At 36.9% G+C, this 22,217-nt stretch overlaps 1 protein-coding gene and 1 long non-coding RNA gene across 10 annotated transcripts in view; one reads left to right on the top strand and one right to left on the bottom strand.

The window, feature by feature from the left end:
• Positions 1-22,217, bottom strand: part of CDK8 (cyclin dependent kinase 8) — a 136,507-nt gene that overhangs the window by 108,939 nt on the left and 5,351 nt on the right. The window lies entirely within an intron of this gene.
• LOC140615797 (uncharacterized) overlaps positions 1-22,217 on the top strand; it is a 35,550-nt gene that overhangs the window by 11,829 nt on the left and 1,504 nt on the right. For 3 of the 4 annotated variants that reach the window (XR_012016281.1, XR_012016280.1, XR_012016278.1), the window contains exon 3: positions 20,528-21,827. This is a non-coding gene — a long non-coding RNA (uncharacterized lncRNA). Of the gene's footprint in view, positions 1-20,527; positions 21,828-22,217 lie in introns of those variants that run through there. The other variant, XR_012016279.1, reaches the window with a different exon arrangement.

The raw sequence follows: 22,217 nt of genomic DNA on the forward strand, positions 1-22,217 counted from the left end.
TTTTCAGCTAGAATTTTTTCAAATACATATTCTGGCCCTCTGTCCCTTTCGGCGCCCTCGGGAACCCCAATTAAACGTAGGTTTTTCTTCCTCAGGCTGTCGTTTATTTCCCTTAATCTATCTTCATGGTCTTTTAATTGTTTGTCTCTTTTTTCCTCAGTTTCCCTCTTTGCTATCAACTTGTCTTCTATGTCACTCACTCGTTCTTCCACCTCGTTAACCCTCGTCGTTAGGACTTCTAGTTTGGATTGCATCTCATTCAATTGATTTTTAATTTCTGCCTGATTAGCTCTAAATTCTGCAGTCATGAAGTCTCTTGAGTCCTTTATACTTTTTTCTAGAGCCACCAGTAGCTGTATAATAGTGCTTCTGAATTGGCTTTCTGACATTGAATTGTAATCCAGATTTTGTAACTCTGTGGGAGAGAGGACTGTTTCTGATTCTTTCTTTTGAGGTGAGGTTTTCCTTCTAGTCATTTTGCTCAGTGCAGAGTGGCCAAAAGCAAGTTGTATTGGGAAAAAGAGAAAAAGAGAGGAGAGAAAGAAGGAAAGAAAAGAGAAAGAGAAAAAAAAGGGAAGAGAAAAAAAAACGAAAGAAAAAAAAAGAAGAAAAAGAGAAAGAAAAAGAAAGGAGAAAAAAAAAGGGGGGGTTGGGGAAGGAAACAAATCAAAAAGCAAAACAAAACAAAACAAAAAAACAAAAACAAAACAAACAAAAAAACAAAACAAAACAAAAAAAAAAAGAACCACAGGGGAGTATCTTCTGATTCTGTGTTCTTTAAGTCCCTTGGCTTCTCCTGGAAGTTGTCAGTCTAGCTGGTCTTCTGGGGGAGGGGCCTGTTGTGCTGATTTTCAGGTGTTAGCAGTTGGGGGAGCTGCTGTGCCCCTGCCTGGTGCAGGGCTCAGTGGGGGTTGTTTATCCCGTGAGGCCGCAGGAGGAACAGCCCCAGTGGCGGGGCAGCTCTGGAAACCTGGATTCAGCTCCGGCAGGAACTCCGTCTGCAGGGCCTGGAGGCTCCGGGGCGGGGCCGCTGATCTGCTCAGCTCGGGGCAGGAGCGTCCTCGCTGTCCTGTGCCCTCCCGGTCTCTGCCTGTCCCGGGGGAGGCCGGATCCTGGGCTGTGTCCCGGCGCCCTGTGCTCCGGAGCCTGCGCTGGTGGATTCGCGCTCCCGGGCCGCGCAACCCCCTCCGCGGAGCCGCCGCCTGAGCCCCTCCGAGCTGCTCCTGGAACCGCGCAGGCCCCTCCGCACGGAGCCTCTTCCTCTGCCCGAGCCCGGCCGAGCTGCTCCCGGGGCCGCGCAGCCCCCTCCGCGGAGCCGCCGCCCGAGCCCCTCCGAGCTGCTCCGGGTCCCGCCGTGCGCGCTGCAGCCCTTAGGGAGCTCGGCGCACTCTCCTGGGCGCGCAGTTGCTGTTACTGTCCCGGGGAGCCCGAGGGCATCCCCTCCCTCCTGGGTCCTGCTCCAACTCCCTGCGAGCCCCTTTCCGCCCGGGAAGGTCGGTGCAGCTCCTGCGTCTCCGGGACGGGGCTCTCCTGTCCTGGGGACACTCGCCCCGGCCTCAGCCCGGCTCCTCGCGGGGCCCCTCCCCCTTGGAGGCCTTTGTTTCTTTATTTCTTTTTCCCTGTCTTCCTACCTTGATAGAAGCGCGAACTCTCCTCACTGTTGCATTCCAGCTGGTCTCTCTTTAAATCTCAGGCCGAATTCATAGATTTTCAGGATAATTTGAAGGTTTTCTAGGTAGTTTGGTGGAGACAGGTGATTTGGAGACCCTACTCTTCCGCCATCTTGCTCCTCCCTCTTTCAAAACATTTATTTAAAAATGCTTAAACCGGGGATCCCTGGGTGGCTCAGCGGTTTAGCACCTGCCTTTGGCCCAGGGTGCGATCCTGGAGTCCCGGGATCGAGTCCCACATCGGGCTCCCGGCATGGAGCCTGCTTCTCCCTCCTCCTGTGTCTCTGCCTCTCTTTCTCTGTCTATCATGAATAAATAAATAATCTTTTAAAAAATAAAAATGCCTAAACCTAATGAAAAATTGAAGGGAAGTGTAATAAACAACTATAGATTTGAGTTAAACATTGTAGGCAAGAATAACTCAGAGATGATTTTTTTTAATTTTCTAATTGTATCACAACAGATAGGGATGGGCTCTCCCACTATTTCTGATGCTAAGATCGATCATTTTGTTAAACTGGTGACTACCAGATCTCTCCATACATAAAGGTATATTTTCTTCTTTGCAATTAGTAAATTATTCATGAGATAATACTTGAAGGTGAAAGGAATATTCTATATTCCAACAAACTTTCATCAAATGACTTTAGTATCCATAAATGATTCTTGCCTGAATCAATTATTATACTGGAAGTCTCAAAATGCTTTTTTTCTGATTCCATCACTCCTTCTACATTTATGAATTGGCATTCTTCTGTAAAAAAATTCCTTCTTCCTCCGTTTTTTACTGTCTGTAGGGATTCATGGATTCTTTTTTTGACATATTATAATCTATTATTTTTGATGCTCAAATTGCACCAAATTTGTCCAGTAAAAACCTCTTCAAGTCTGCTCCTATCCCTTTTGAAATAATTTGACATCTTTGAGGACAAAATGTCAGTAGAAGGCAAATAAAATTTGAGGCCTAAATAATTAAATAAGACAATGTTAGACAATTCAGTAAGACTGTCCCACACAGCTTCCTGTTTTTCCAAGAGTTACTCCATTTCTCCATTAATGGCACCACCAGCAACTCAATTATTCAAAGCCAGAAACCTCAGAATAATCCTCAACCCTCCCTTTCCCTCACCACTAGCTGGAGAAGGAAATAGAGTGGTTGGAAGAATGGAGCACTATTACTTTCCAGTTCATATTCTTCTATGTATTATGTATATATTGCTTATACTCTATCACCACTTCATTAATTTAAAAATTTTTAAAGAATTGCTTAAAAAATGTAAAAGTGTAGGGCATCTGGGTGGCACAGTCACTTAAGCATCTGACTCTTGGTTTCTGCTCAGGTTGTGATCTCAGGGTCCTGAGACTGAACCCTGTGTTGGGCTCCACACTCAGTGTGGAGTCTGCTTAAGATTCTCTCCCCCTCTTCTCTCTGCTCCCCACACCATGCATTCATGCACCAGCACACGCATGCAATCACCCTAATAAATAAATAAAGCTTTAAAAAATGTGATGTTCATCAACTTTGAAGGGCAAACAAGTCATCTCCAGGTTTTAGCATAATTTACTATATATTTTCTAGATCTAGCCCATTCAGTCCAATGTTCTCTAACTGATCATCATTCCTTGTATTTTATAATAAAATCTTAGAGCTGATAGGACCATACAAATTGGACAAATTATCTCGTCCAAACATCCACCCAATACTTGAGTTTCCTTTATCACAATTCCATCAAGTTGTCATTTAAGGTATGCTGAAACCATGTGTATAAAGAAAGAATTCTCTGCCTCCTATGTTTGGACAACTTTGTCTGTTACTAAACTGCTCCTTATGTTATGGTGCCAAAGTGTATCTGTCTTCTTCAGTTTCAGTTATCAGTCATAGTTCTATCTATTGGGTCACAAAGAAGTTTTGTTAGTCTTCCACATATTTAAAGTAGCACCCATATGGGAAGGTATGCTTATACCTCTGGATCATCAGAAGACTGAGGATAAAACCTTAAGTTACATTTAGTAACTAGTTGTAGATCCATCACTCATGAATATACCTAAATTTTTCTAGAAATTCATTATGTTTTTGGCAGCAAAATAAAGTATTATAGAGCTTCTATCTAATTGTCCTATTTCAAGATTGGAAAAGAAAGAAACAAGAGCTCATAAGCCTGAGACTCAGAAACAAGGTCATATTCAACTTACCTGTATAGTAACAGTTTTCTATACTTTAAATCCATTCCATTAAATTCTAAGCTGAAAGACCCAAACCCTCTCAGTTTATAGAACATCCTTCTCTCAATCATTTTACTTGCCTTTCTCCAAACCTGTTCTAGTTCTTATCTTTCTACAAAGTGACAACACTTGTAAAAAGTAAAAAGGTACTATGATTTTGTTCAATAGTAGAATTACATTCTCTACTTTGTTTTTAATACATGGTCCAAGTGATAACAGTGAGTACCTGCTTCATCTGCCCAACTCCTACCCCTGCACATGTGTTTTCTAGAGATACGCTACCTCTACAATTTTCTGGAACCCATTCAAATGCTTATAACAAGAACAAACATTTATACACCCAGATCCCATTCAATAGGCACAGTCTACTGAGCCACACTTGAACACCTGCACTGAGCCAGAGCAACAACAGTGTATCTCAATATATGAAATGGGTCACCTGGCCAATTATAGTCAATGAGTATTGACAGTACTTATTATTTATTCTGTACTAGCAAATATAGGCAATTCTCTTACTGCATGAGTTTTTTTTTAACAACATGATTATAACATCACCAATTAATTAGGGGGGAAAAATCGGTACACAAAGCCATGGTTATTACAATGCAAAACGGAATCAGCATCAAGTAAGTAGGAAAAATAATAGTTGTGTGCAAACAATAGGCATGCATAGATGCACTGTTTGAGTGTATGGCTGTTCTTCTGTAACAGAATTGTCCTGTTTACCCAACCATTGTTTTGTTTTATGCCAGTAGTAAACAAAAGAATGCATGGTCAAGGGCAAAGGAGATAGGGGTATCTAAGAACCTTCTAAGTGAATGGACTAAATGATAAAGGAGTAAACATATGGTTTGTTTCTATTAAGTTTAGTCAATAGACATAATACTTTTACATTACAGCTATAAAAATATGCATATTATAGCAAGACAACAGAATCCCAGCAGCCCCCTTTCCCTAATGAAACAGCTGTTTTTATAAGAGATTTTTCATAATAAAATATTTCTCAGGAACACAACCATGACATTATTGCAGAAGCACTACAGGTTATTATCTACAGACGTATCTAGGAAAATCATCTACTAATAAACACCTCAAATTCTTCACAAACATGAATTAGCATAATTAGCATCTATTGGAGAAATAGAGAATCACAAATGACTGAACAAGTGAGATTAATTTAACAAATATATTAAAATACATGAAACCTAGATGGCCTTACAAGAAGCTTGAAAACTTCATTTCCATGCTTTATCTTACCATATTATACAAAAGATCTCTGTGGGATGAATTCATTTTACACATGAGAAATCTGAAGTGCTCTGACAGATTAAATTGTTCAAGCTCATAAAGATAGTATATTGCATATAAGATATCAATCTGATATCCAATAATGCTATGAAAATAAAAATTAATAAGAGGTCTCACCTAACAAAAAAACCTAGTTATATTACCATTTAAAATAAAAAGTAGGGCAAAAATACCCCACCCCCAACACTGGCATTATTAAAAAGTTATAGCCAATGTAGTAACATCAGATTTTCTAAAGTTGAAGTACTATAAAGAAATTAGTAATAAAAGCAAAAACTGTAACATGAAAGAGTCACAAATGGAATAAACAATTTTAACTAGACAGGAACAGAAAGTTTATGGCTTTTTTAGCAACATGGTAGATTAATGGGGATTCAAGGAACTACCTTTACTCTGAATATGTTTTTTAAATTCCATAACAAATAGTTAATGAAAAATTGTTAGTATGTCACAAATACTGCATGAGGCATGTGACACACAAAGCTACACATAAAATTACAAAAATAAAATATCTAGTAATAAACAAGTAGGATCTATATAAATAAGACTACAAGGCTTTATCAACATTCATTAGATACAATTTGAACAAATAAAAAAAAATCCATAATGCTGAATATGGGAATTAATCAACACAACACAATTTAAACGCAAGTCAAAAAATATTTTTCAGAACTTGAATTGTTGATTTTATTTTTTTAAAGAGTTATTTATTTTAGAGAGAGCATATGTGGAAGCATACGGGGGAGGGGCAGAAGGAGAGAGAGAAAGAGAGAGAGAATCTCAAGCAGAAGCAGACACTGAGCACAGAGCCTGATGTGGGGCTCATAGGCCTTGATCTCAGGACACTGAGATGGTAACCTGAGCCAAAACCAAGAATTTGGATGCTTAACCAATTGAGCCATTCAGGAGCCTCTTGAATTACTGATTTTCAAGTTTACTTGGAATAAATGGCAAAAACAACCATAATTTTTAAAAAGAGTAATGAAAAGGTACCTCACCAGCTATTATAATCTTTGACTTAAAACAAGAGGGGAGTAACACAAGAATAGAGATCAATGAACTAACAGAGAAGGTTCAGAAAAAAACACAAGTATACTTGGGAATTGAGGGTAATGATAAGGTGGCATTTCAAATCAATTGTGAAAGAATTATTTAACAGTATTAAAAGGACTGGAAAATTCACCCATTAGAACCCTATATAACGTGCTATAACAAATTGAAGATTATATAAAAATTCAACTGCAAAAATTTTAAGACCCACAAAAATGTTAGAAAAAAAATGTATATAATAGAGAAAAGTCAGAAGCAATAAGACAATAATAAATTTTATTACAAATTAAAATTTCACAAATGTAAAAACAGACAAAAATTAGAAATATTTGCAATATGAAGAGTTGATATCCCAATAAAGCATTTTACAAAAAAAATTTTTAAAGAAGAATATTATAGGAAAACAGGCAAAATATCAACAATTCACAAGACACTAAATAATGACTAACAAGGTATAAATTTAAATATTAATGAAACAAATGTAAATAAGACGATGATTCCATAGGTTTCCTATTAAATTTGCAAAGATTTAAAGAAAGTTATTTTTAAAATTAAACAATAAAGATACTAATCAAGAAAGTGGTAAATATTAACTCCTGTTTATTATGAATGAGATTACCAATAAGTTCAAACTTTCTTGGAGAAAATCAGGCCTTATATATCAAAAATCTTAAAAACTGATCCAGCAAAGCCACTTCTAGAAATTTTCCTACAGATAAAATCATGGATATCTACAAAGATGTAGCAACAAAATTTCAAAATTGCAAAGAAAAACTGGAATGTAAAAATTAAATGTTAAAAAAAAAACCCTAACAGAAAGATGGTTAATAACATGGAATATGCACAATCTATTGGTGAGGGAATGAAGCAGGTTTTAAAATAATAGGCACAATATAATTTGATTTTAAAACATGTTTAGAAGAAAAAAGTCTGGCTAAATTAGGGTGAATTTTATTATCTTCTTAAAATTTATCCACATTTTCTACAACTGATACTCCATTACTCCCATAATCTAAAAAGCATTAAGTTCTTTTTTTAGGTGAGAGCTGACAAGAGAGGAATAAAAGAAAACAACACAGGCAGATGAATTATGAAAACTCAATTATTTGGTACAGAAGCCAATACATACGAAATACATATAAATTAAATAATACATTTTAAGAGGATTTTCATCCACAGTGATTAAAAAAATGTTTGGCAAATAAAAAGTGAACCAGTTACCTAGAAAGCTTAGTAATAACCTAGACCCATTCACAAACATACATGTCTAAGGTATCCTAACCTATTAGAAAGTTAAAAATACCAAATATAATCAGAATTTAAACTTTATGAGCCACGGAATAGTCTAAACAATCTTGAAAAAGAAGAAGGCTAGAGAGAACTTACACTCCTGATTTCAAAACTTACTACAATGTTACAGTTCTCAAAAAGGTCTAGTAATGACATAAAGACAAACATACACCAAAAGAACAGAATAAAGAGTCCAGAAATAAACTCTTACATGTATGGTCAAATGAATTTTGATAAGGGTGCTAAGAACACTTGATGGAGGAAAAAATCTTCTCAACAAGTGGTTGAAATATGGACATCCATATGCAAATATGGATATCCATGCAAATGAAGCTGGACCACCACCTAACACCATATACAAAAATTAACCCCAAATAGATCCCTGACCTCAATATAATACCTAAAACTATAAAACTCTTAGAAGAAAACATGGGATGAAGGCTTCACAACATCGGATTTAGCAGTAATTTCTTGGATATAACACCAAAGGCACAGAAAACAAAAGAAAACAAATAGAAAATAGAAAAACCAAAATAGGGGCACCTGGGTGGCTCAGAAGTTGAGCATCTGCCTTTGGCCCAGGTCATGATTCCGGGGTCCTGGGATCGAGTCCTGCATTGGGCTCCCCAGAGGGAGCCTGTTTTACCCTCTGCCTATGTCTGGGCCTCTCTCTGTGTGTCTCTCATTAATAAATAAATTTTTAAAAAAATTTTTTTAAAAAAAGGAAAATCCAAAATAGCCATTGGACTTCATAAAAAATTTTTAAATCTGTGTATCAAAAGATAATATCCATAGAGTAAAAAGGCAACCTGTAAAATGGCAGAAAATATTTACAATTCATTTATAAGGAATCGATACCCAGAATATAGAGAGAACTCCTAAAACTCAAAAACAAAAAATAAACCACCAATTCAAAAATGAGGAAAGGATCTAAACAGACATTTCTCGAAAGAACTTACATGATGGCTAATAAAAACATGAAAAGATGTTCAACACCACTAATCATCAGGGAAATGAAAATCAAAGGTATCACCTGATACCCATTAAGATGGCTACTATAAAAGCAAACAAAAACCAGAAAATAATATGTGTTGGCAAGGATGTGGAGAAACAAGCCCCTATGCTCTATTGGTGGAGATGTAAAATGGTAGAGTCACTGTGGAAAACAGTATGGCAATGCCTCAAAAAATTAAAAACAGAATTACCACATGATCCAGCAATTCCACTTCCGGTTTTACATTCAAGAGAACTGAAAGGAGGGTCTTGAGGGACTATCCGTATAGCTATGTTCACAGTAGCTAAAATGTGGAAGCTACCCCAAGTGTTTTTCAATGGATGAATGGGTAAGTAAAATGTGGTCTATAAGTTCAATGAGATATGACTTAGCCTTAGAAAGAAAGTTCTGATATATGCTAAAGTATGGATGAATTTTGAGGCTACTCTAAGTGAAATAAACTAGTTACAAAAAGATAAATATTGTATGATTCCACTTATATGAGGTACTTAAAGCAGTAAAATCATAGATGCAAAAAGTAGAATGAAGGTTTCCAGGCTGGGATGACATGTGAAGGGGGAGTTATTTTTGACCAGATACAGAATTTCTATTTTGTAAGATGAAAACAGTTCTGGAGATGGATGATGAGAGATGGCTGAACATAAGAATGTACTTAATATCTGTGAATTGTATACTTAAAAATGGTTAAAATAGTAAATTTTCTATTATGTGTATTTTACTGCAAATAAAAAAATGAAAAAATCTTGGAAAAAAAGCACAAAATTGGAGCACTCAAACTTCCCAATTTAAAAATGGACAATAATCAATGTAGTGTAATACTGGCTTATGAACAAACATATAGATCAATAAAACTAACTGAGAATGCAGGAAAAAAAAATCCTACATTTAGGAGCAACTGATTTTTAACAAAGGTGCCCAGACAATTCAAAGATCCTGGGATGTCCACAAGCAGCAAAAGAACAAAGTTAGGACCCCAATCCCACAATATTCAAATTTTATCACAGATCTAAATCTAGCAGTTAAAATTATAAAACTCTTAGGAAAAAACATTAAGTCTTTGTGACCTGGGGTCGGCCAGTAGGTTTTGAATACAACACCAAAAGCACAAGTGGCAAAAAGAAAAATAAATACACTAGATTGCATCAAAATTAAAAACTTCTGTGCTATAAAGAACACCAAAAAGAAAGTAAAAAGACAATTCAGAGTGGGAAAAATATTTGCAAATCATGTATGTGATAAGGATCTAGTATCCAGAATATTAAAAAGAACTCCTATAACTCAATAATGGAAAGATAACTGAATCTTAAAATGAGCAAAGGATTTGATGTTTTCGCAAAAAGATATACAAATGGTCAATACACGACAAGATGCTCAACATCACTGTCATTTGGGAAATGCAAATCAAACCACAATGAAAAAAAAACCCCACAATGAGATACCGCTTAATACTCATAAGGATAGCTACACTTAAAAAAAAAAAAAAAAAAAAAAAAAGGAAAATATGTGTTGGCCAAGAATGTAGAGAAATTGGAAACCTAGTGCATTGCTGGTAGGGATGTAAAATGGTGCAGCTGCTGTAGAAATAGTTTGGCAGTTACTCAAAAATTAAGCAGAGTACCATATGATCCATCAATTCCATTCCTAGGTATATACCTAAGGAACTGAAGTCAGGAACTCAAATAGTTGTACACCAATGTTTGTATTAGCATTACTCATGATAACCAAAAAGTGGTAACAACTCAAATATCCATCAACTGATAAATGACTAAACAAAATGTGATACATGCTAAATCATTGACGAGCCTTGAAAACATTATGTTAAGTGAAAGAAGGCAGTCACAAAAGACCACATACTGTGTGATTTCATTTAAATGAAATGTCTACCATAGGCAAATCAAGACGCAGAAAGCAGATTTGTGGTTGCAAAGGGCTAGAGGACTGAAGGGAAAGGGGAATGACTGCTAATGGGTACAAGGTTTATTTTAGAAGGGCCAAAAAACATTCTGGCCCTTTAATTCTTTAATTCTAATTAAAATTAGATTGTGGTGATAACTGCACAACCCTCTAAATATATTAAAAAACAGTGAATTGTACACTTAAAATAAGTTAAGTGTATAGTATGTGAATTTTATCTCCATAAAGCTATAACAAACTTTTATGGGGGTGCCTGGGTGGCTCAGTCGGTTTGTCTGACTTTTGATCTCAGTTCAGGTCTTGGTCTCAGGGTTGTGGGTTCAAACCCCACATGGAGCCTACTTAAAAAAAAAAATTACTAACTATAAATTTGTAACTTCTTGGAAGGTATCAATATTTTCCCCGTAAAGATAACTGGGATTTAATATCCCTACTTAGTACACTGCAACTTAATCAAAAGTACTTTTAAACACTTTTAAACTAAATAACTAGTGGCAAATGTTATCTTACATTCCAAAATGTTCTGGGATAATTATAGTACAAGATTTCACCAAGGCAAAATGTAATTGTACCGCATTTTGATGTGAGAACCAGCAAACATATTTCCACTCCAGTGAGTCCAGTTACACAAAGTGCAATAGAAACAAAGACTTTCCATGATCAGAATCAATAAGGTTTAAAAGTGTTATACTTAGTTTTTGATTGCTCTGAAAACCTAAAGTACTTAAAGAACATCAGGCTGAAATACCTTTTAGAATTGAATGGTCCAAACCAAAAAAAACAAAAACAAAAACAAAAACTCAGAAGACAAACAGATGAACTATGAGATGTGCATGCTACTTTGATAGATTTCCTTGTTTTGTTTTGTTTTGTTTCCACTTATGTACTTCCAAGTCTAACTCATCACAAGGCTAAAGAGGATATGCAAAGGTCAGCTAGCCTTGGCTAAAACAGGACAATAGTAACTTTTCAGCTTCATGATATCTGGTCTAAGTTTTCAAGTAGAGCTGGACTCATTTATACTAATAGATTTTAAGATAAGAAGATAGGTGCACCTGGGTGGCTCAGTCGGTTAAGTGTCTGCCTTTGGCTCAGGACATGGTCCCAGAATCCTGGGATTGAGCCCCATGTCAGGCTCCCTGCTCAGTGGGGAGTCTCCTTCTCCCTCTCCCTCTGGTGCTCCCCCTGCTTACGCTCTCTCTCTCTGTCAAATAAATAAATACATTTAAAAAAAGATAAAATGTTTGTGCATTTCTTAGCTTTGTATCTCTGTATACAGAGTAAATACCTTCCCAACTTCTGTCCAGCAGAAATTATATCTATAAAGAAAGAATTATTTTTTACAGTACTTAAAACTTTTAATAAAAATCACTTCAAATTTAAATGCATCAGAATTATCTTACAGATAATCATCTGCCTGCTTATCTACCATGAATGATTACCTCTGCTGAACACACAAAGTCAAGCAATTCCATTGGCAGCATAATGAGCTCCGGTTTCTCAGTCTATGGAGGCAAGCCAAGAGGTCACCAAGACAGGTGACAAAGCACAAGACCAACACCAGAATCAGTACAAAACAGAAGCAAATTGGGACTTCATTAAGATAAAAAGCTTTCGCGCAGGAAGGAAATAGTCAACAAAACCAAAAGACAATCTATGGAATGGGACTAGATATTTACAAATATCTTATCAGATAAAGGACTAGTATCCAAAATCTATAAACTTATCAAACTCAACACTCAAAAAACAAATAATCCAGTCAAATGGGCAGAAGATATAAACATATTTCTCCAAAGAAGACATAGAAATGGCCAACAGATGCCTGAAAAATGTCCAACATCACTTGACCTCAGGGAAATACAAATCAAAACCATAGTGAGATACCACTCTACACCAGTCAGAATGGCTAAAATTAACAAGTCAGGAAACAACAAATGTTGGTGAGGATGTGGAGAAAGGCGAACCCTCTTATACTGCTTGTGGAAATGCAAGCTGGTACAGCCACTCTGGAAAACAGTATGGAGATTCCTCAAAAAGTTAAAAATAGAGCTACCCTATGACCCGGCAATTGCACTACTAAGTATTTATCCAAAAGATACAAATGTAGTGATCCCAAGGGGCACTTGCACCCCAATGTTTACAGCAGCAATGTCCACAATAGCCAAACTATGGAAAGAGCCCAGATGAATGAGTAGAAAAGATGGGGTTTATCTATCTTCTATCTATCTATATATATAATGGAATACTCAGCCATCAGAAAAAATGAAATAAATAAAATCTTTAAAAAAAAGTCTCTTGTGGTTTGTCTCCTCTAATTACATCTTTTTTTTAAAAAAGATTTTATTTATTTATTCATGAGAAACACAGAGAGAGAGAGAGAGAGAGAGAAAGAGAGAAGCAGAGACAGGCAAAGGGAGAAGCAGGCTCCATGCAGGGAGCCCAATGTGGGACTCGATCCCAGGACTCCAGGATCACGCCCCAGGCTGAAGGCAGACCTTCAACTGCTGAGCCACCCAGGCATCCCCCACAAGAGACTTTTAACCATAGGAAACAAACTGAGGGCTGCTGGCAGGGTGAGGGGCGAGGGAAGAGTGGGAGGATGGGGTAACTGGGTGATGGACATTAAAGAGGGCATGTGATGGAATGAGTACTTGGTGTTATGTGCAACTGACGAATCACTGAACTCTACTTCTGAAATTAATAATATACTATATGTTAATTAACTGACTTTAAGTAAAATGAAATTAAAACACACAGACACACACAGAAAAAGTAAGCCAAAAAGGGGGAGAAAGGAAAAGACTGGGTGAAGCTCAGTACTGGGCAAGAATGAAAGGATGACCAAAGCCAAGTAACAGGAAACGGAAGGAATCTTCTAGTAAAAGTAAGTCAGTGTTAAGTGGCTAGAGGTAGAACACATTCATTAGTTACTTGTAATAGGAACAAAGTGTACCAGCAGAATTAAGTGGGAATACAGAAATTTGATGAAATGAACATAAAATAAAATGTAAACATAATAAGGACTATAACTTTAAACATCCACATGGCTCTTAAATTTTTCTATCCCAACAAATAATCTAAAATAGGACTATGTGGGGAAAGAAAACTCAAAGCAAAAGTTTCCAAAGAATAATCTAAACTTTACAATGTGTTTAACCTCCATGATTCAAACATATCATTACTGTATCTATTCCCACTTCTTCCTTTCAGATAAGTTTTGCTTTTGGAGTTTTGATGTGAATGTAATTGGTGGAACCTTTTTAGAAAACTAAGATTGGCCCACAGAAGAGCCTTAACCCAGGTCTATTAAGACTTATTCCTGAGAAACTGACCTGCACTTCACCAGTCCTGCAGTGATGTACCAGAGTTATTATCAGTGACTTGTGTATGGGCATAATGACCAGCTTCTAGGACCACTGAGAGAAAGCCAGGAGGACTGAAAGTCTCTGTAGATAGGGCAAAGGAGCTTCTTTTGCTCCATGAAAACTTTACTCTTTGCCAGGGGGTATCAGCCACAGCAAATATCTCTGTGGGAAATTTTGGGGACTTGAGAAGCTCTGTTCCCATCTGAGAGAATGCTGTGTGCACAGACAGATGTAAAGGACATTTATTGAAGTGCTTTTATGGAGCACAAAAAAGTGAAAGAATCTAAATGTCCTTCAAGTAGACCAATATATTTCATTATATCCATAAAATGAGATGATGAGGGATGCCCAGGTGGCTCAGCAGTTGAGTGTCTGCCTTTGGCTCAGGTCATGATACCGGGGTCCTGGGATTGAGTCCCACATCAACCTCCTTGTAGGGAGCCTGCTTCTCCCTATGCCTGTGTCTCTCCCTCTCTCTGTGTCTCTCATGAATAAATAAATAAAATCTTTAAAAAACAACAACAAAAAAACGAGATTATGAGCTGATGCAATGAACTGTGTCATATGTGCAGGTACTGATCACCAAAACATATAAACTGGAAAAAGGCACAGAATTGTATACACAGTACCATACAATTTGTGTTTAAAGATAATGACCTACAGACCTTTCTAACTAATTCTGACACATAACCCAGCAGCCATTAAAGAAATGAATGATAAATGTGTCTTCATAAAAATAAGAGTTGTACATGAAAAATAGTAACATAAACAAAGTCAAAAGATGTTTGTTTCCACAAACTGGAGAGCATACACAAGAAAGCTATCAGTGAACAGCTCTGGAAAGAGGACCTGAGTGGCTAGAGGAGACAGAGTGAGAACTCTTCAGTTTAAACTTCCTCAGTGTACTTACATTTTTTTTTCATATGCATGTACTGTCTGCTCAAAATGAATGACGTATCATAATAAATTTTAAAGTCTACCCATACATATATATGCTTCTATATGCATATATTTAAGGGGCCACTGACAATGATTGTCCTAAAGAGGGAGACTTAGATTTTCTTAGTTATCCTTATGTACGATTTGAGTTTTTATCATGAGGATATATGACCTATATATCCCAATCTTATTTTATAATAAAAAGACAGTTGTTTGAAGTATAAAACCTTTGACCCTGAAACTGGTTCAAGGACTTGCTACAGTTGGAGAACTGCAGACACATTTTCTAGGAGATCCTTTGATAACTAATGGGTAAAATTTGGAGACTAGTTAAATTTTTTCTATCACTAGAGAACTGTTTCACCAGATATATATTTACATTCATACATGTGTAATGACTGCAATAATTAAAACTGATTATTTAGAGCTGTAATTATTGACAGGAAAAGATGCATAATATTTTTGAATGAAAAAAAGCAAGATCATAATAGATTTCATTAATCTCTACTTACGGTGTTATCTGTGAAGATGATAAAGAAAATAGTAATTGTCTCCTAGTAGTAGAGTTAGGGCTTTTAGTTTCTGTATACAGTTCTGGACTATGAATTTTTTTTTTTAAAGATTTTATTTATTTATTCATGAGAGACACAGAGAGAGAGGCAGAGACAAAGGCAGTGGGAGAAGAAGGCTCCCTGTGGGGATCCCAATGCAGGACTCGATCCCAAGAGCCCGAGATCACAACCTGAACCAAAGGCGGATGCTCAAGCACTGAGCCACCCAGGTCTCCCTGGACTATGAATTCTCTACAATGAACTTGTATCACTTTTATAATCAGAGGGAAAAAAGTTATTTTACTTAAAAAATAAACTGTCTTGAAGAGTATAGAATGAAAGAACAAACTAACAAAGAAATAGCAAGCTAGTATCTAACAGGTTTAGCTTCAATAATACAGCTAATATAGAACAAAGATGGAAGTAAAGTTTTTCACTGCTTGGCCCTGGATGATAAGGCTACCCATAAAAGTACCACAAAACATTTTGGATAAAATCTACAAAGTGAGATATAATTTCAGGTCTAGTGTCCAAAACTCTTTCACTGAATTTTTCTTTTGTTTAAAATACATTACTTAGCCTGAACACCATTATCTCCCCCGCTCTGTGTGTGGCGTAAGGTATGCCTACCACTCCTTCTGAAAACACTCTCTCCTTAGCTATTATGCTTCTACTGACAAGGTCCTGGTTTTTCTCCAAGTTTATAGCCAATAAGCTATACACTGCACAGATCCTGTTGCACAATGTGGTTGATCCTGAGTTTTGTCCTCCTCAGGACTCAACTTACTGGCCTCCTGGATGAACCATCTTTTTTCCTACATTCTATCCTAGGACTTCTTCTCACTCTACACTTTGCCTAGGCAATTTTAAGATCTTGTGAAGCTTCAAGTACCTGGTAACTCCCAAATTTATCTCTACCCAGCTCTCTCTCTTGCACTAGACTCATGTATCTGCCTAATGGACATTTCTTCTTACATGTTTAACAGGTACACAAAATTTAATACATCAAAACTCAAACTTGCTCCTTTTCTTGTTTTGGCTGTGTGAATGGCAACATCCCACAGCTCACACCAGAAACCTAGGGCCTTCTCCTCAGTCCTTACCTCTTTCTCTCTCACATCCAGTAAATTAACAAATCCTATCAATTGTTCCTCGTTCCCTTGATCATATCCTAATTCAAACCTCCAAAATCTCCCACCTAGATTACTATTACATTCTCCTAACCCCAGTTCCTGGAAGTTATTCTGAATGTATTGCCAAGCAATCTTTTAAAATACTCAATCTGAACTTGTTACTAGCTGCTTAAAATCCTACAAATGGTCCTATTGTCTTCAGTATAAAAGAAAAAGAAAAACGAAGACCCTGACGTGATTTCTAAGACCCCGCTTCTCCAACTGAATTTTTTATACCTCTCACCTCATCCATTACTACTAAGATCTGGCATTGGAACTCTTTCAATTTCTTTACCATACTATCTTTCCTTCATAAATGCTGCTCAGCAGTGGCTCCAAAGGGTTGTGGAGAGAACTTTAGCCTTCCCTCCTACAACACGACATCAAAGTTCCTGAAATCACTTCAAATAAATAATTTAAATTAAAACGTGTTTACGGGATCCCTGGGTGGCGCAGCAGTTTGGCGCCTGCCTTTGGCCCAGGGCGCGATCCTGGAGACCCGGGATCGAATCCCACATCGGGCTCCCAGTGCATGGAGCCTGCTTCTCCCTCTGCCTCTGTCTCTGCGCCTCTCTCTCTCTCTCTGTGACTATCATAAATTAAAAATAAATAAATAAAAATAAAAAAAATAAAAATAAAACGTGTTTACTACACACCATACAACCCCTACACACTCCCTTTTCAACCAGATAGAAACCCTTCCTTTATAAACAATTCTGGAACCAGATGCTGCCCCTCTAGCCTGTACTGTAACTCCCCAACCCTCACTCATTCTTGTGCACTGTCCATTCACTTGTGTAACTTCTAACTATATTTCAAGTCACAACTGAAATACCATCCTTGAACCCCCAGAACTGGTCAGGTACCCTATGGTAACCTATGTATTCTCCCTACCACAGCCCTATCCCTCGGTGCTCTCATTAACTTTTTATTTGTCTGTATCACTCAAGTCTCTAAGTTCCCTAAGGACTTAGACCATGGCCTACTGACTGCTGAATCACTCACATCTGGCACAGAACCTGACATATTACAGATATTAAGCAAATAATGTTTTTTAAACACATTAAAAAAAATTTTTTTACCAAAAATAAAACAAAAACTACAGCTAAAGGGAAACTATAATGAAATGTCAAGTATTTAAATGATTTGATTTTACATTTAAAAGAATCTTTAATGTTAAGTCAACATTAGAAAACAAATTACAAGTATTCTTGACTTTATGCTTGACATTTTCTTGGAGACTGAGTCATGTGATAAATATATTAGGAGAGTTTATGTGCTTAAAAGGATGGTTTCACAAAGTGAAAAAAAACTCCAAACAATTTTATTCCAAATGAACTTAATTTTCACAATAGACTCCCCTTAAAGCAGAAGCCTTAAAAATCATTTTTCAATACTTAACTGCTTTCCCCAGAAATATGACCCAGTTAGCATAAAACATACCACTGATGGACAAGTTTTAGGTTTTTTTAATCCCTTTAGTTCTCTGGACAACCTCTAAATCCAAGTGTCTAGAAACACATAGACTGGGCCTTGCATCATGACATAAAGATTTCCTCTCCTTACGATGATTATTTGTTAGAATTCATGAGCTATAATAAAGCTATAGATATTAAAGAGCTGTCTAGGAAAAAGAGTAACTAAGTTACCTTGAGTAGTAGTCTAAATAATTTTGTATTCACATAACAAAAGTAAACTTCAAATATCAAACCACCATGGAGTTTAAACAAAAATGTCAACTTGGTTCTGAGACTAATTATAATTTCCTTAAATTTAAAAATGCAAGTTTGACGCCCATTTAAACTGATTTATTTACTAGGTCTAATTCAGAAAATACCTTTATTCTTTGTAATGGTTCAAGTTTTCAAATACCTACGATTTTTTTTTAAATATATATATATTTTTTTTTATTCATTTGAGACAGAGAGAGAGAGGCAGAGACACAAGCAGAGGGAGAAGCAGGCTCCACGCAGGGAGCCCGATGCGGGAATCGATCCTGGAACTCCAGGATCACGCCCTGGGCGGAAGGCAGGAGCTAAACCGCTGAACCACCCAGGGATCCCTAAATACCAAAGATTTGTATTTAGTTCAGCTGATTAACAAAGTTTGCCCTGCCCTTGGGTTTTTGGTTTTCTTCAATTCTGCTCCTGGTACCAAATTCTGCTTCTCTGAGTATTTTCACAAGATGTTTTTTTAGTCTCCTATATTATGCTCAAGTTTTTAATTTCAGCAAACTTAAAAGGAAGACTTTCAAATATGAATTTCATGTACACCAAAAAAAAAAAAGTATTAAATACCTGTCAACATTTGGCAAAGTGCCAGGAACTGAGGGGAACACAATTATACTGCCCTAGAGAAAATCTATAATATCTAACCCATAAACATTCACCAGATAGACCCAAAGGACATATAAACATTAACCACATATACACTGAAGTAGTTACATAATACATCTATGAAGGACTAAATATGTTTTGTGAGGTGATGAGTGAAGAGGGAATTATTGGAGTTGTATGTTAAGATAAAGTAGTTAGGATTTCTGAATCTAAATGTTAGAACCTACCTCAGTTGGAGGGAAAAATTTCCAGCACAAGGTCCTGCCTGAGACAAAGTTCAGAATGATAGTCTGATTTGATGAAGGAGCACCTGTATTAATCTGTTATTTCAGAATCACTACAATGGACAAGGTGTGAACAATATTCTGGGAATAAGATAGGATAGTCAGGTCTCACAAACGACAAAGATCTTGGTCCTAAACTAAAGACAAGATAAAGCTACTCAAAAGTGGTTCTTAGCTGCCTTGAAAAAATTTGGTGGTTTTCTCAAAAAGCTAAACATAGAGTTAAACATACCTGAGTATACGCCCAAGAGAACTGAAAACAAATACTCACACAACTCAAACATGAATGTTATAGCAGCATTATTCATAATAACCAAAAAATAGAAGTAAAACAAATATCTACCAATTAACAAATGGGTAAACAAAACGTATATTCATACGATTCAGTATTATTCAATCATAAAAGGGAATGAAATACTAATACATACACAAGATAGATGAACCTTAAAGACATTATGCTAAGTAAAAAAACAAAACAAAAAAAAAGCCACACACTGTATAATTCCATTTATATGAAATGTTTGGAATAGGTAAATCCATAGAAAAAGAAAGTGTATTAGTGGTTGCCAGGAGCTGGGAAGACAATGGATGTGGAGTGACAGCTAACTGATATGGGGTTTCTTTTTGGGGCAATAAAAATGGTCTGGAATTAGAGAGGGGTAATGAGTGCACAGCCTTGGGAATGTACCAAAAAGCAGTAGATGGTACCCTTTAAAAGGGTGAATATTATGGTATGTAATATATATCAATTTTAAAAAGGGGGTTCTCAGCCATTTTTTTTTCTGCCATAACACATCTGAAGGACATGATATAATTCCATCAGTAAAGGCAGCTTACTACAGCACAGACTGGTTTTGTGACTTTGACAACAACCATACTGAAGAATCTTAAGAATCATGACACTAAAGGGTCTTCAAGTATTAAGATCAAAATAACAGCTGAAGGTCACTTTTTAGTGACAAGAACCACCTTGAAGTAACAAGCCATATGTAAAAACAAAAAACATCTTAGTAGTTTCTAAGTAACAAAGAGATGACCAAGGCCTACCTAAGCTGGTGTGAAGGAAAGGATTTACAAATTGTTCTGAAGAAGGAAAGGGCAAAGGATTTTCATTCTCTAACAGCAACTAAGAACAGAAAAACAATAAAAAAAGAATAAAGAGAGAATGAGGACTAGATTCAACAACAAAAGGCACTACAAGAAAGATGACACCAGCCATAGGAGATAATATTTGGCATATACTGATTTGGCATATACAGTTCCCAACTTACATATGGGTAACATTTTAAATGTTTATAAATCATAATTCTAAACACATTTGCTAAGAGAAAAAACTTTTTTAAAAGTAGGTAAGTTTGCAAATAGCCTATAATAATTTATAATTATCTTTCATTATTTCTATTTTCCTAGCTGAAATCCAGGATGCTGGAAGCCATCTCCCCTACCTCCCTCCCATCTCTTCTTCACACATCAGATTCCAACAAGAGAAATTCCCCTCCAATTTGTTGCCACCACCATCTTGCAGCATAGAAAATTCTGGCTCCCTGCTCTTCATGAAGGTGAGACCAAGGTAGAATCATCTGCTATCCAGAGCTGTAACCAAAATGGAGTTCCGCCATGACAGCTTTACACATGAGAGAGAAATTTTTAAGTCAGACAGTTGAATTTCAGAGGCTGCTTGTACTCTGATTCAGCAACACTCTTCTGATGGAAAACTGCCACACAAAGAATTAAGGTGTTCACTGTGAAATAACAGAAACCTCATCGTGTGCAGCGGGTACAACGGACCATCTGTAGTGCATGTACATAATACAACACATACAGCAGGAGTTCAAAGGCCGAAAGATGTGAAGAGGTAAGGCGTGAGAAGAAAAAATTCAAATGCACAAATTTTGCTGGGGTCTGTAAGAGCATAATAAAAAAGCAAAAGCATTCCTTTTTATCCCAGTCCTCTTAAAACATCCTTCCTGATGAGATCTTCCCCATCTTTTAGGAGTCAAACAAAATGTTGCCTTCTTTGAGAAGCTTTCCTTAAAAACCCTAAGTAAGCAGTTGGGACTTTCCATCTCTGTGTTCCAACAGCACCTTGTATTAATTATTATAGTGCTTATTAAATTGCTACCGTTTATTTACATTTTTTTAAGATTTTTATTTATTCATGAGAGAGAGACACACACACACAGATCGAGAGAGAGAGAGAGAGAAAGAGAGAGAGGCAGAGACAGACAGAGGGAGAAGCAGGCTCCATACAGGGAGCCTGACGCGGAACTCGATTCCTGGGTCTCCAGGATCACACCCTGGGCTGAAGGCGGCCCAGGTGGCTATACCACTGAGCCACCCGGGCTGCCTCGTTTATTTTACATTTGTTTCCCCATTAGATACCTCCTCAATTAATGGAATATTTTACTCATCTTTGTATTCCCAATACTTTGGACAGTGCTTGGCACATAAAAGGGTCCAATAAATACTGGTTAATGAATGACTGAATGGGTTTCTTCAAATATTGAAAGAAACAAAAAGTAGGGGCGCCTGGGTGCTCAGTAGGTTAAGTGTCTGCCTTCGGTTCAGGTCATAGTCCCAGGGTCCTGGGATCAAGCCCCATGTCAGGTTCTCTACTCAGCGGGGAACCTGCTTTTCTCTCTCCCTCTACCTGCCTCTCCCCCTGCTTGTGCTCTGTCAAAATAAATAAAATCTTAAAAAAAAAAAAAAAGGAAAAGTCAAATGAACAAATCCCAAATGAATGAATGTGCCAGTCTTGCTACTAAGAAAATGAGATATAAGCATGAAACACTCCACTCCAAGTGGCCTAAACAGTGGATCTGAATGCACTGAATATCTAAGGTAGATAAATTCAACAGCAAGTAACACAGAGTGCATAGTAAATGTTCTGCTTGTTCCTTTCAATCATATTTTTTTAGAAGTTATAAGGAATATTCCTTATTGGGCATGCAAAATCCTCAGTAATGGGTATATATGTTGTATCTGGCATTTTGACATCTAAAGAAATACTTAAATCAAATTGAACACAGATATAGAGTTCAACAGAATTCAGAAGAAAAACTATTAGATTCTGTCAGTGGAAATAAAGGGTCCCATCAAG

This window comes from Canis lupus, chromosome 24 (genome assembly GCF_048164855.1).
Source record: "Canis lupus baileyi chromosome 24, mCanLup2.hap1, whole genome shotgun sequence".
In the NCBI taxonomy this organism is placed as follows: Eukaryota; Metazoa; Chordata; class Mammalia; order Carnivora; family Canidae; genus Canis; species Canis lupus.